The sequence below is a fragment of the Apis dorsata genome, unplaced genomic scaffold (genome assembly GCF_000469605.1).
Source record: "Apis dorsata unplaced genomic scaffold, Apis dorsata 1.3 scaffold_133, whole genome shotgun sequence".
NCBI lineage: Eukaryota > Metazoa > Arthropoda > Insecta > Hymenoptera > Apidae > Apis > Apis dorsata.
In genome coordinates this window covers 1,430,977-1,442,858 of record NW_006263426.1, presented here as the reverse complement: position 1 = coordinate 1,442,858, position 11,882 = coordinate 1,430,977, and the positions used below count along the sequence as shown (strand labels likewise).

The 11,882-nt window shown below is 33.4% G+C and overlaps 1 protein-coding gene and 1 long non-coding RNA gene across 2 annotated transcripts in view; one reads left to right on the top strand and one right to left on the bottom strand.

Annotated features, from left to right (window-relative positions):
* LOC102677882 (neurobeachin) overlaps positions 1-11,882 on the top strand; it is a 240,681-nt gene that overhangs the window by 36,857 nt on the left and 191,942 nt on the right. The window lies entirely within an intron of this gene.
* LOC116185231 overlaps positions 7,361-11,882 on the bottom strand; it is an 11,567-nt gene continuing 7,045 nt past the window's right edge. The window contains exon 2 of the long non-coding RNA XR_004150034.1: positions 7,361-9,922. This is a non-coding gene — a long non-coding RNA (uncharacterized LOC116185231). The remainder of the gene's footprint in view (positions 9,923-11,882) is intronic.

Genomic DNA, 11,882 nt, shown 5'->3' with positions numbered 1-11,882 from the left:
AAGGAGATGAAAAAAAAAAAAAAAAAGAGGAGAGAGACGATTTGACGAGAGATTTGATAGCTTGGAATGAATCGTGGTTTCGACTCTGGTTGAGAAGTTGATCGGATATCGGTTGTATCGATATGGATTGTCTATTTTTCTTCGATGTAGTATCACTTCCGGCTTCTTCATTATATCTCCAGATAGAGATATTTTGTGCACGAATGGGACGTGAATCATCATTGATAGAACAATTGCATCATTCCTTTCTTTTTTTTTGTCTTGAAGAATTGATATTTTTGGAATTGAATAATAATATTGGCTGTTCGAAAATTATATTATTATTGAAAAATAGAATATGGAGTGAGAAAAATTTTTATAGAGAGAGAGATTTCTCTTTATAAACAGAAATATCTGTTAAACAAACATGATCCTATTACGCTATAAATATAAATGTGAGAATTAGGAATTGATATCATTCTGTAATATCTTTAATTAGACAAAATTATCATAAGTGAATTAATCTATAGAAATCACTCAATTCATTTATTATGATATTCTATAATGATTTGACATATATACAAAACACGATACACGTATTAAAAATTTATACGTACAAAAATTTCTATACAAGGTTTCCTTTTTAACGGAATCTTTACATATGCGTCTATAAAAATTCCTGAATAAAATACTAACACATGATAAACCGGCGTTCAAATCGTTCGAAACGTTTCAAAATTTTTTTTATTAAAATTTGATTGAAATATGAATGAAAAATTCTTGCCACGTTCGAACAATACCTTCATTCATCATACCTGTGCCGATAACATCCCCTGCATTATTCATATTCCATCCCTTCCTGCTTTATATTCCAAATTTCGACACACGATTAAGCATTAAATCTTTCATTATCCGTAAGACGAAGTTTATTTAATACCATGATTATTTGCAAACAGTTCACGTACACTGTTAAAAATTCTTAAAATATTAAATATCAGATTTTTCATGAAATTTTGAAAAACAGAATCTTTCTTGCTCTCTCCATTTCATCTCCTCCCCCTCTCTCTTTCTCCCTTTTTCTCTTTAAAAATTACATTATAAAATTTCAATTCCGCTTAATTTTGAGAATATTCATTCTTGCTGAAACGCATACCCACTACTTAAGAAGAAATCGATCGTCAAAGAAGCGATTTACGCGAAAAGATTACGTAGTTTCAAAGCAAATTCCTCAACCCTCTTAAGCTATGATGCTCGCTACTATGACGAGTAGAAAAGATTAGGATTTAGAGTTATAGCTCTTCCAAGTCGGTCTTGGCTCTTGGTACGCGAATTAAGGCAAGATTATAAGTCCAAATGGAAAAACTTTGTTCCTAAAGCACGTCGAGATCGTCGATTCTTTCGCGAAAACTGTTTTCGTTCTTTTGCTTATCTTTTGTTTATTCTTTTTCCACCAATTGAACGAACGCGTTCTATTTGACGAAAAGAAACGGTTTTATTGAACTGCTTCATTAAATTAAACGGTATTTCGAGTTCATAAATCTTCACAAAACTATCACTGAAATGAGAGATATTGAATAAAGTTATTCAAATTTATTACGCGGTAATAAAAGTTTAGATGGGATATTTTATTATTAAATTTTTAATATATCTTCTCAAAATGATGAAACTTTGATAACGATGCAGAATTTCTTGGCTTCTAATTCTTAATAAACTTCGAGCAATTAGCTTCCCGGGAATCGTTTACTCCCAGTTTCTGCTTTACTTCTTTCATAAACTTGAACTTTCATCTCATATTGCATCTTCGAAACGAGAGATTCTCCCTAGTTCTGATAAAACGGATACAGTTCTCGTTATTAAAACGGATATATAGAGTAAACGAGTAGAACGGTTTTCTTATAAGTGGAAAATTTATTATCGCTTCGATGATCCAATCGATCGATTTACGAAAAAAATTTAACCGTATAATAGCCTTAATAATTAATAGCCTTAAGTAATGATTTTCCCTATCGATTTCATTTCAATCAATTTACATAACTTGTCCGTGTTTCTATCCTAAAAATATAATAGTTCCGTTGATAATAGTTTGCAAATAGTCGTAAGGAGAAATTTATAAGCATGAAAATAAATTATAAATATCCATTACGATGAAAATATATTGATCAAAGTTGGCCAATTAAACTTTAAGCCGAGGAACGGTTTTTAATTTCACGATCGTTATCATCGACAAGTATTAACCATTTCTCGATCGCTCTTTCCACGAGCCACAAATTTGTAAAGGCTTCGAAGTAATAGCCGATATACACCTTTTTTTTTACGATCGCAGTAACGTCGGCTATATAATCGAGAAGCTTGCTAAACTCAACCAACCCAAAAAGGGAAAGTATAAACTCTCCGGCCATCGAAGCGAGTGTCACTGAACGTTAGTCGATTAAATATCGTTTCTCTCGTTAAACTCGGATTACCATTACCCTAGCCCGAGCTTTTCACCCCTTTTGGGTGGAAATATTTTTCTGCCAAACGATATTCCATTAATAAATATAGCTCAACAAAAATATCATATTTTTTTTCTTTTTAATTTCGTATTTCATTGTTGCGAATTTTGAATATGCTTTGATAAAAAAAAAAAGTTCAACTCTTTGGATTGTCTATTTTTATTTTTATTTAATTTGCGTGCGATTGTAATTGATAATTTTGTTTTTATTATATTTTTATTAGATTTATTTGATCATGATGATCGTACTAGGAATTATTATTTTATGAAAAGGAAAGATACGATTTTCATAATATAACATAACAAGTCATCATATTTTTTTTCTTTTTAATTTCGTATTTCATTGTTGCAAATTTTGAATATGCTTTGATAAAAAAAAAGTTTAACTCTTTGGATTGTCTATTTTCATTTTTATTTCATTTGCGTGCGATTGTAATTGATAATTTCGTTTTTATTATATTTTTATTAGATTTATTTGATCATGATGATCGTACTAGGAATTATTATTTTATGAAAAGGAAAGATACGATTTTCATAATATAACGTAACAAGTATTACATACGAGAAGATGAATATGTAAAGAATGTATCAATTACAAAAATTTATGAAATTTTTTTATTTTTAAATCTTGTCGTGAGAAAGTATTTACCGATTTCAATGTTCGATGTGTAAAATTTTTTTATCGATATTCCACGACATGGTTGGAATCATGGACGTGTAGACTCTTCTGTTCTGATTAATATTCATTAATCGAAGCGAGTCATGCTTCGCTTTCAAACATAACGATTCTCCTCCAATTAAATTCTGTTTTTCGCGTTTTATTTCGTTTCATTTGTTTTTTTTATCTATTTTTTTTCATTTTATTTGATTTGTTGTTATTGTCGACATAGCAAATAATAAAAAGATTACGATTGAAAAAGTTCTTAAATATTTTTCCTCGGTTAAGAACGATCTCCCTCGCTCGTTTCAGTGTATTGTTTCCTCTTCTTGAAACGATTGAAAGAAACTCGAGCAACGAGCAAAATGAAGGACGATCTCGTTAGAGGAAGCTGGCAAGTTAATGTCGCGTTCACAATTTTATTTTCCTCGTCGTTTCTCGAGTTGATACTCGCTAATGACGAGCCAGAAATGGATTATTTTCAGAGATCAAACTTTTGTCTGAAATATTTGTTACATCGTTAAAAGAATCCTCATTGGAAGAGAACGATTTTCCGTTTCAATTTCATTTCCCGTTCTAATAAATAGCACAACAATAACTGTCTTAAAGTGGAATTAATAGGATTTTTATTTTTTTTTAATTTTAATATCTGAAAATATGTCGTACTTATTAATAAGTCCATTATTAAGAAAAATGTTGTTACAATATTCAATTTATTAGTGATTTTATCAACAGTTTAACAATAGATTTCTCGATAAAGCAATTTTATCTGATCTAGTTTGACCGTAGAATGCTAGGTTGAAAATCAGGATTCATTATCCACATGTTGGAATCAATGGCCATTGAGATTGGAATCTATTGGGAAGCTTTTCAATGGTGAATGTAAGAAATATTATCAAAGTTCTTATTACGTTCACGTATTATGTGATTGCTGACACTTTCTCATTTCAAATTTATGGTACAAATTTACTCCTTTCAGTTAAGAAATTGATTCTAATGAAACTGGAGTTAGAAAAAAATCTGAAAGAATATTAAATTTTTATTTCAATAATGCAAGAAATATTGCAAAAAAAAAAAAAAACAATAAGAATTTTATCACGTTTTACTATCACAATTGGACTTCATTACATACTTCTCTTACTTGGAACAAAATATCGCTACAAATTTCGCTACATAAAACTACATCTAAATCTTTGCTGTCGCATAAATTCAAGAAACTGTAAAAATAGAGAAAGAATAGAAACGAGCTTCTTTACAACATCTTCCCAAGATAAATCGCATTGAAGAATTCTCCTACAAAAGGAGATATTTTTGATCGCGATTTATGTGACGCCATCACTGCCTTCTTGGCGCGAATTTCGAGCGCGTGGAATATTTTCCACCCAAAACACGAGTATTTATTCGAATTCTTGGTGTTGCGGGGGTAAAGGCTACTTTTCAAGGAATGAAATTTCTTTCTTCTGATTGAAATGAAATAATAATAAATCGATTTCAAACTCTGATTTAAAACCGATAGACAATTTTTAATATAAAAAAAAAGATTTATAACACAATTGTAATTGATTTCAAGAGATGTTGATAGACTAATTTGCTAATAAAAACGTCGATTTACAATCTTTTATAAATCGAAGATGGAAAAGAATGATCGATGAAAGATTGGAGTTTCGTTTAATTTTGTTCAACAAGCTGAAAAAAACACGAACGACATTAAGTAGTCAGTAACGTACAAGCAGTACAAAGAGGAATAGAAGATTAATTATTGGGATAGAATGAAAGCCAAGTTAGACCGATAAATCAGAGTTACAGTAGTTTGTTCGATTATTCGAGCCCCAGTTTCCATCCAGTATCTCAGTTACGAAAATTTACGATTATATTGTGTGCATATCTCGGTGTTGTAGGATCAGCATTCCAATGATTAATACGAAGATGGACAACAAATTTAACCGTGTTTCGAAGAACGCAAAAAGAATGGAACTATTTTTGTCCACGGATGCTAACAGTTATCGAAAATGCGTATCATCGGTTTATTTTCAAAAGTTTTCAATTTTCAACTTTAATGTTAACAATAAATATATCGATATACCACACTCGATACACGGTTCATTTTATCTATACGTTTTGTCGTAAAAGTATAGATTCACATACAGATTCACTATATATTATATACATAAAATTATTTTATACCAAATTGAAACGAAAGTTTGCACTCTCTTTTCGTGGTTCCCCCAAGAGCAAACACATTTCCTTCGAGACCGATCGTAAATCCTGAATTCGTTCGGATCACCGAACGAGTTCGTCCAGAACTATAAATTTCAGTATCGAGGATCGCTCGTCGCGCGAAATTGCCACTAAAACCGTATCAGTCAACGAGGGCGGCTAATACGAGGATTCTTCTTTCCCTCCAATTTATGCGAGATCCTTATAAAGAAGAGAAAAAAGGAAATAGATAAAATCCAACGCGTACAACTTTTCAATTAACGTAAAAAGAAAAATAGGTGAAACTAGAAACATGATGATAGGATTATCAAACAAATCTACGCAACTTCAAAATCACAATTAATTTCCATTATTTAAAATTAAAATACAAACGTTACATATGTAACTTGATCCACACCATCGAAAACCACGCGAATAATTTTCCATTCGATCCGAAATTAAAACGCAAGTGCGTATTGTGAACAACTTTGAACGTCATATCGTTATAAATAATATCCATCCGCTCTAAACGACGAAACAAACGTTATATACGCTTTAAACATCGCATCCGCGAATAATTTCCTTCCTCCAGCTGAAATCAAAACGCAAACGAACACATTTGCACGACTCGCTCGAAAAATATTGCTCGCGTTGCTCGCGACGCGCGAGTTCCGCTTTCGAGACTTTCTTCTTTCATCATCGGTCGACCGTGCCCCATTGAGATTCGACCGGATGTGACACGGCACGTGACGCCGCCTCGTGTCGCGGGTAAAAAAGCGTTTCACGACCTCGTTTCGACGCGACCCTTTCTCTATACCTACGTACACCGCGATACGTGCCTCGAATCACACGAGCCCGTTTTCGTTTTCACGTTTTCGCCCTTTTCCTCTCTCCTCTCCTCTCCACCTTCTCGAGAACAGCGCGAGAGCAGCGTTCCATTCGAGAAAGACGCGAGAAAGGCGAATTACCGAGATCCACCGTGGGTCAAAGTATCGTCGGTATTCGATCGACCTACGCCTCTCTTTTCGATCGTTCCCCCTCCGTTGAATTTTAAGAGGAGCAGAGGGCTTCGAAAGTTGTGACTTTTTTGTTGCTCGATGGTCAGCCACCGTGCGACAACCTTGAATTGAATTTGTCTCGCTTCGAGTGATCGCGAATTTTTATTTGAATTGGTGTATGAATTTCAATCGGTGTGTTAGATTGACTTTTTTCATAGACAGTTTCGCAATAGATCGACGTGGGTAATATAATTGAAAAGAAATACGTTATTCGTGAAATTTTCGATTTAGTTTTTCAATTTGTTTAAAATCGTAATGGGATTGGTAATTTTTTTTTTTAATTGTCACGTATCTTCAACTTTAGAATTTTAAAAAAGTCGACCAATTCTTTATAAAAATGTTTTCTTCGTCGCATAATATTTATGCATTTTTGTAATCCGTAAGAATTTGTAAAAATACAAATTTCAAGCTGCTGGGGATTTTTGGCTTTTACTATTAAAATCACGCGAATATAAAATACATATTTACACCGAATTTAATTTAAAAATTGACTTCGAGTCTGACTAAGATTTATCGTGACTATTAGTGCACGATATATTGCTTTGGCTACGTGTCTGATTATAAATATACGTGATCATTGGATTGCTTGCGATTTATAACTTCCAAGTACATTTTCATTACTTAATGCATTCAGTAACATGGTTTTAGCAACGAAATCGGAAATCTTTCACTGAAACTGAATACGTCATCAGCGGTGTGTTTTAAGGTCGCTTCGACATGCTTCGATAATTTTCATTAGAAATTTCGAACGGCGAGATTTTAATAGCAAGATCAAGTAACGAACATTGAGATCTTTTCCAAACTTTTTAACAGATATCATTACGTTCAACATTTAACATTTGTACAAATAATATTTGATATTAAACATTTATAATATCCACTATACTTATCATTCTAATCAGCTCCTAAATAAATAAAAATTTTTCAAATTTTTCACTAATTTCAACATTCGAATCACCCTTAACGAAAGTTTCCCTCGCATCAGAATTAATTTCCTCTGAAAATCGTCGTAGAAAATACAGCGAATTATAAAGAATATAATCGTCGTGCAGCTTCGCGAAGACTTAACAGCTCCAGCAAAGCATCCTCTCGCGATAAGACGAAATGGAGGAGTAATTTTTCCTGTAGCGTCACGCGAAAAGAGTCGTAATGCCGAGTGTGAAAGCAAAAGAAAAAAAAAAAAAAAAAGGCTAGCCTTTCCCACGAGTCGCGATATTAAAACTCGTCTAAAGTTCGGGCACAAAAGGAAGGGAATCTCGCGCGAGATAGCGACTAAGCTAAGACTTCTCTCGTCACATTTTCGTGAAATATGTGGACACGCGTACACACACTTTTTTTTTTTTTTTTTTTCCTCTTCTTTTCTTATTTTGAACGCGTACGTCGCCCGGTGTTTATCGCTCTAACGGATCGCGTCTGAAAACCTTAATCTTTTATAATTCTCGCGAATTATTTATCCTGCGATACCGGTGAGGTCGGCTTTGTGACAAGGATAAACCAAGCTCGAAAACTTGCGCATGTTGTTCCGCCACGCGTAAATCTGCGCCCACAGGAAACGGAACACGGAGAAAGAAGCGTAGTAATGCGCGGTGCCTCGATCCTCTTTTTTGCGGCTGTGTTTCGTGGGCGTGAATTTTCAGAGGATATTCCACGTGGCCACGTGGACGCGACTTTTCGTGCTCGCGTTTGATTAATTAAAGAGCTATTAAGAGCAAACTTATTAAGGCAACGTTTCGTTTTTTACTTCTTGGGTAATTTATGGTACTGAAATTTTTTTCTTAATGCGTTCTCGAATTTTTGATTATTTGATATATCGTTTTAACAGTGGAGAGATTTCTTTTTTGTTTTTTTCATTTTTTTAATTCATAATTTCAGTAAATAATTCTATCTGTTAGAAGAGCTTCGGTAACGAAGAGTTTATATAAAAAAGAATTTAAATTAAATCTAAGTAAGTATTTTAACTAAGAGGTTAAAAGAAGAAGTATTCATTCAATAATTTAATTCTTGATGAGTTATCATCAAATTTGAATAAATTTCTAAAATAGATATTCAATATAAATTCTATAATTTTATAAAATTATATCATTACAATCAGCTTGTCATATTTCCATATTGATTATAGAATCCATCTAAACGTATAAATATTGCTATGAGCATCATTAAGAGAGAGTTCATTGCTTTAAGATAGAACCGATTTATTTTATATTATAACAGGGGATAATACGAATATTATATTACATATAAATTTCACGCGAATTTCAGATCAAATTTTCTCCCGTGCCGATTAACTCGAATATATAGAAAGCGATTGCAAGATCCGCTTTTGAGCCCTGGATTTAATTAAAAAATATAAAGGACTTGCGAGCTTCGTTAAATCGTCGCAACTGGTTCAATCATTTTCCACGATTCGAACATTTTTCTCTTCCTAATTAAAATGCGCGCAATGTTACTATCAGTTTTGTCCTGAAAAATATGCATCGATCCACCTTTGATCCAGAAATTTTATCGATAAAAAATTTTATTCATAGAAATTCTCCTTTCGTATCTTCTTATTCTTATTAATCGAAGAAATGATTAATTTATATTTTTTTATTTATATTTATAACGGCGCAAACGAAAATAAGATTGTGTAGAAGATAAATTAATCGACGTAACGAATTTCAATTTGATATTAGATAAGATATGTTCTATGTACGGTTATGCGTTATGCTGAAACAACACAATTATCGATTAAGTATCGAACCAGAATCTTCTTTATAGATTGCGCGCGAATATCAAATACGTATTAATTCATTCGATGCGAAAGTTACAAGCCGTTAAAAGCAATTATTTGCGCTTTATTATTCTTAATAATTATGCGTCGTATTGATGAGGAAACAATTCTCTCGGACAACGAGCGTGAAATTATGCTTGAAAATTTGAAATTTACCGATGTAAACGCGAAATGTAGAAGCTGGATGTTTTATCCCTGGACGGGAAACACATTTAAACGCCTTGTAGCGTTTTGGGGCGTATATTGTGTAACGATGCACAGGAAATTATACACGAATAAAATTAATATGATTTATGCTTCGTTTACATTCAATATTCCCGATCTTGTATCGACGATAATTCTCATTTTTTCCCCCCTTTATTTCAGTTTGTTTATCAAATGAGGCGAATGCCAAACATCTTGATTAAATATCATCCGCTTTGTTGCGATTATTAACGAAGCGAGAGACACACACTTTAAATCCTATTTTCACAAGAATTTTTCCGATTCCAATCGACTCGCGTATAATCCCAGCTACTTTCCTTCGTTCTCCTCGTTTCCTCGCTTTTCGAATCTTCGATATTTACGCATAAGTTTTTTCTTTCTTTTCGTTTCTTTGACAAATCGTTCAAAAATCAACATCTCCAGTAGACCTATCTCTCTTTCTCTCTCTCTCTCTCTCTCGGCGAATAAAACGAATTCAAGACTAAACAAAGAAAGCTACACAAGCATCTTCCGAGGAAACCAAGAAATACTTCCACGTTTCGTCTTGTGAAAATTTTTTCCATTCTCTCCTTTAAAAACAAAGCTATTGATACCGCGGCCAAAACAATTTTCCACGAAATTTTACGATTTCGCATCGAGGGATGTTGGAGAGACTTTATTTACCGCATCGAGTCCTGTTTGAAATTCAATATAACACGCTGGGGGAGGGGGTAACTGCTGTTACCGCGATGACACGAGGGGAGAATAGGTCGAGAATTGGAAAGGAAAAGGGGAGTTGGTCGGCGGTGGTCCTCGTGGCGATGGTTTGCATACATTTCGATCGAAAATCCTCGTCGAGAACTAGCGAGTTTACAATTTGCTCGAGCTGTGCAATTACTGTCGTTAAACTTGCCTCGACCAGGTCATCCGCGGCCGGAAGTTCGCGTTTGGAGGGAGGATGGGGGAGGAACGAGTAGGGGTTGGTTATTGCGTCTGGACGCCTTATCATCGGTCGTTCGTGCCGTTGCCTCGTGATAATGCCCAAGGGGTAGTTTGGAACAGGATGCGTTCGACTAAACTGCGGGGGCGGTGAAAGGCGAAGATGACGCCGATGAGGTGAGATGTTTGGGGATGGGTTTTAGATCGAGTTTCGATTCTGCGATAATAGGGGAAGATTTAGTTCGATGTTGGCCATTCGAATTTAGACAAATTAGGGGATATGAAAATTGGTAGAATTTTTTTTTCTTTTTCTTTTTTACGATGTGAAATATTTAAATTGAGTAGAACATATTGCGTGTTTCGACGATGAGATTTCGCAATAGGAGTTTAATTTAATATTTTATGATATATAATAATATACCTGTTGTGTGTGTCGATCATTCGGATGTGTTTGAATTAGCAAGAATTAGAAAGATTTGAATCTTTTCGCGAATGTAAGTTTCTCTTATCGTGCGAGGAATTTGATCGGCGACAAAGAGAGATAAATATGTATATTTTATAGCGAGTATTTAAGAATATCGTCGAGAGTGAATTTCTTCTCGATAGATATTAAACATTTTTTAAACTGTTTTCGGTTGTGTACGGATAATATTGTTAAAGCACTTCCATCATTGTGTCTACCGTTATGAAATATACGCGCCATCTATCTTCTTAACCCAAGCTAAAGTATGTAGTCTAACGTTCATAATTCAGATCAAGCCACGTAACCAACCATTAAGCGTACACTCTCTTCGAAAAAATCGCCTCCTCTAGAAGAACAAAGTATATAAATTAAATAATAAAATATCTCTCAACTTCATCTTAATTTTTTTCTACGTTTCCTATATTCCAGAAAAATTGAGAAAAATTGTATTCAACGATGATTCTTATATTTTTCAATCAACGAACATATATATATAATATAGTTTCGAAGTGTAAAAATATATTAGTCGAGGGTGAAACGACTTCGTAGCTCCATTGGCAGCAGCTTGCGGCCGACTCGGAAACTTCTCGACAGGAAAAGATTCTGGAGATAAAAAAAAAAGAAAAGCAGGCTGTGTATCTCTATGTACATACATTTGCCAGTCGAGGTTGAAAGCACAGCTGGCAGGTTCCGTTGGAACGAGCAGCTAAGACGGATTACTCAGCCTCCTATTGGCAGATCGGATGGTTAACTTATTTTACCCCATTCATCGTGATGGAGTTTCGTTTTTCGACTCTATTCTTCGAATTTCTCTTTTCTCCCGTTTCACCCCGAATCATATAATCTCTCCTCTTTTTCTTTATCGAATAATTATTCTTTTTTAATAGTAAATACAACGAATTTTTTTTTCTTTTGGATCAAATTCAAAATGTAAGTAACTTTCTTTTTTTTTAATATTACAATAATTTAAAAATTATTTTTTTAGACGAACAACAAGCAAAAGAACTGATTAGAATAGAGAAATAATATAATTATACAATAAATTATTATATTATTATAATTATACAATAATTGTATATAATATAAATTATATATATAATGTTATATATAAATTATATAAAATTATATTATTAAATTAAAATAAT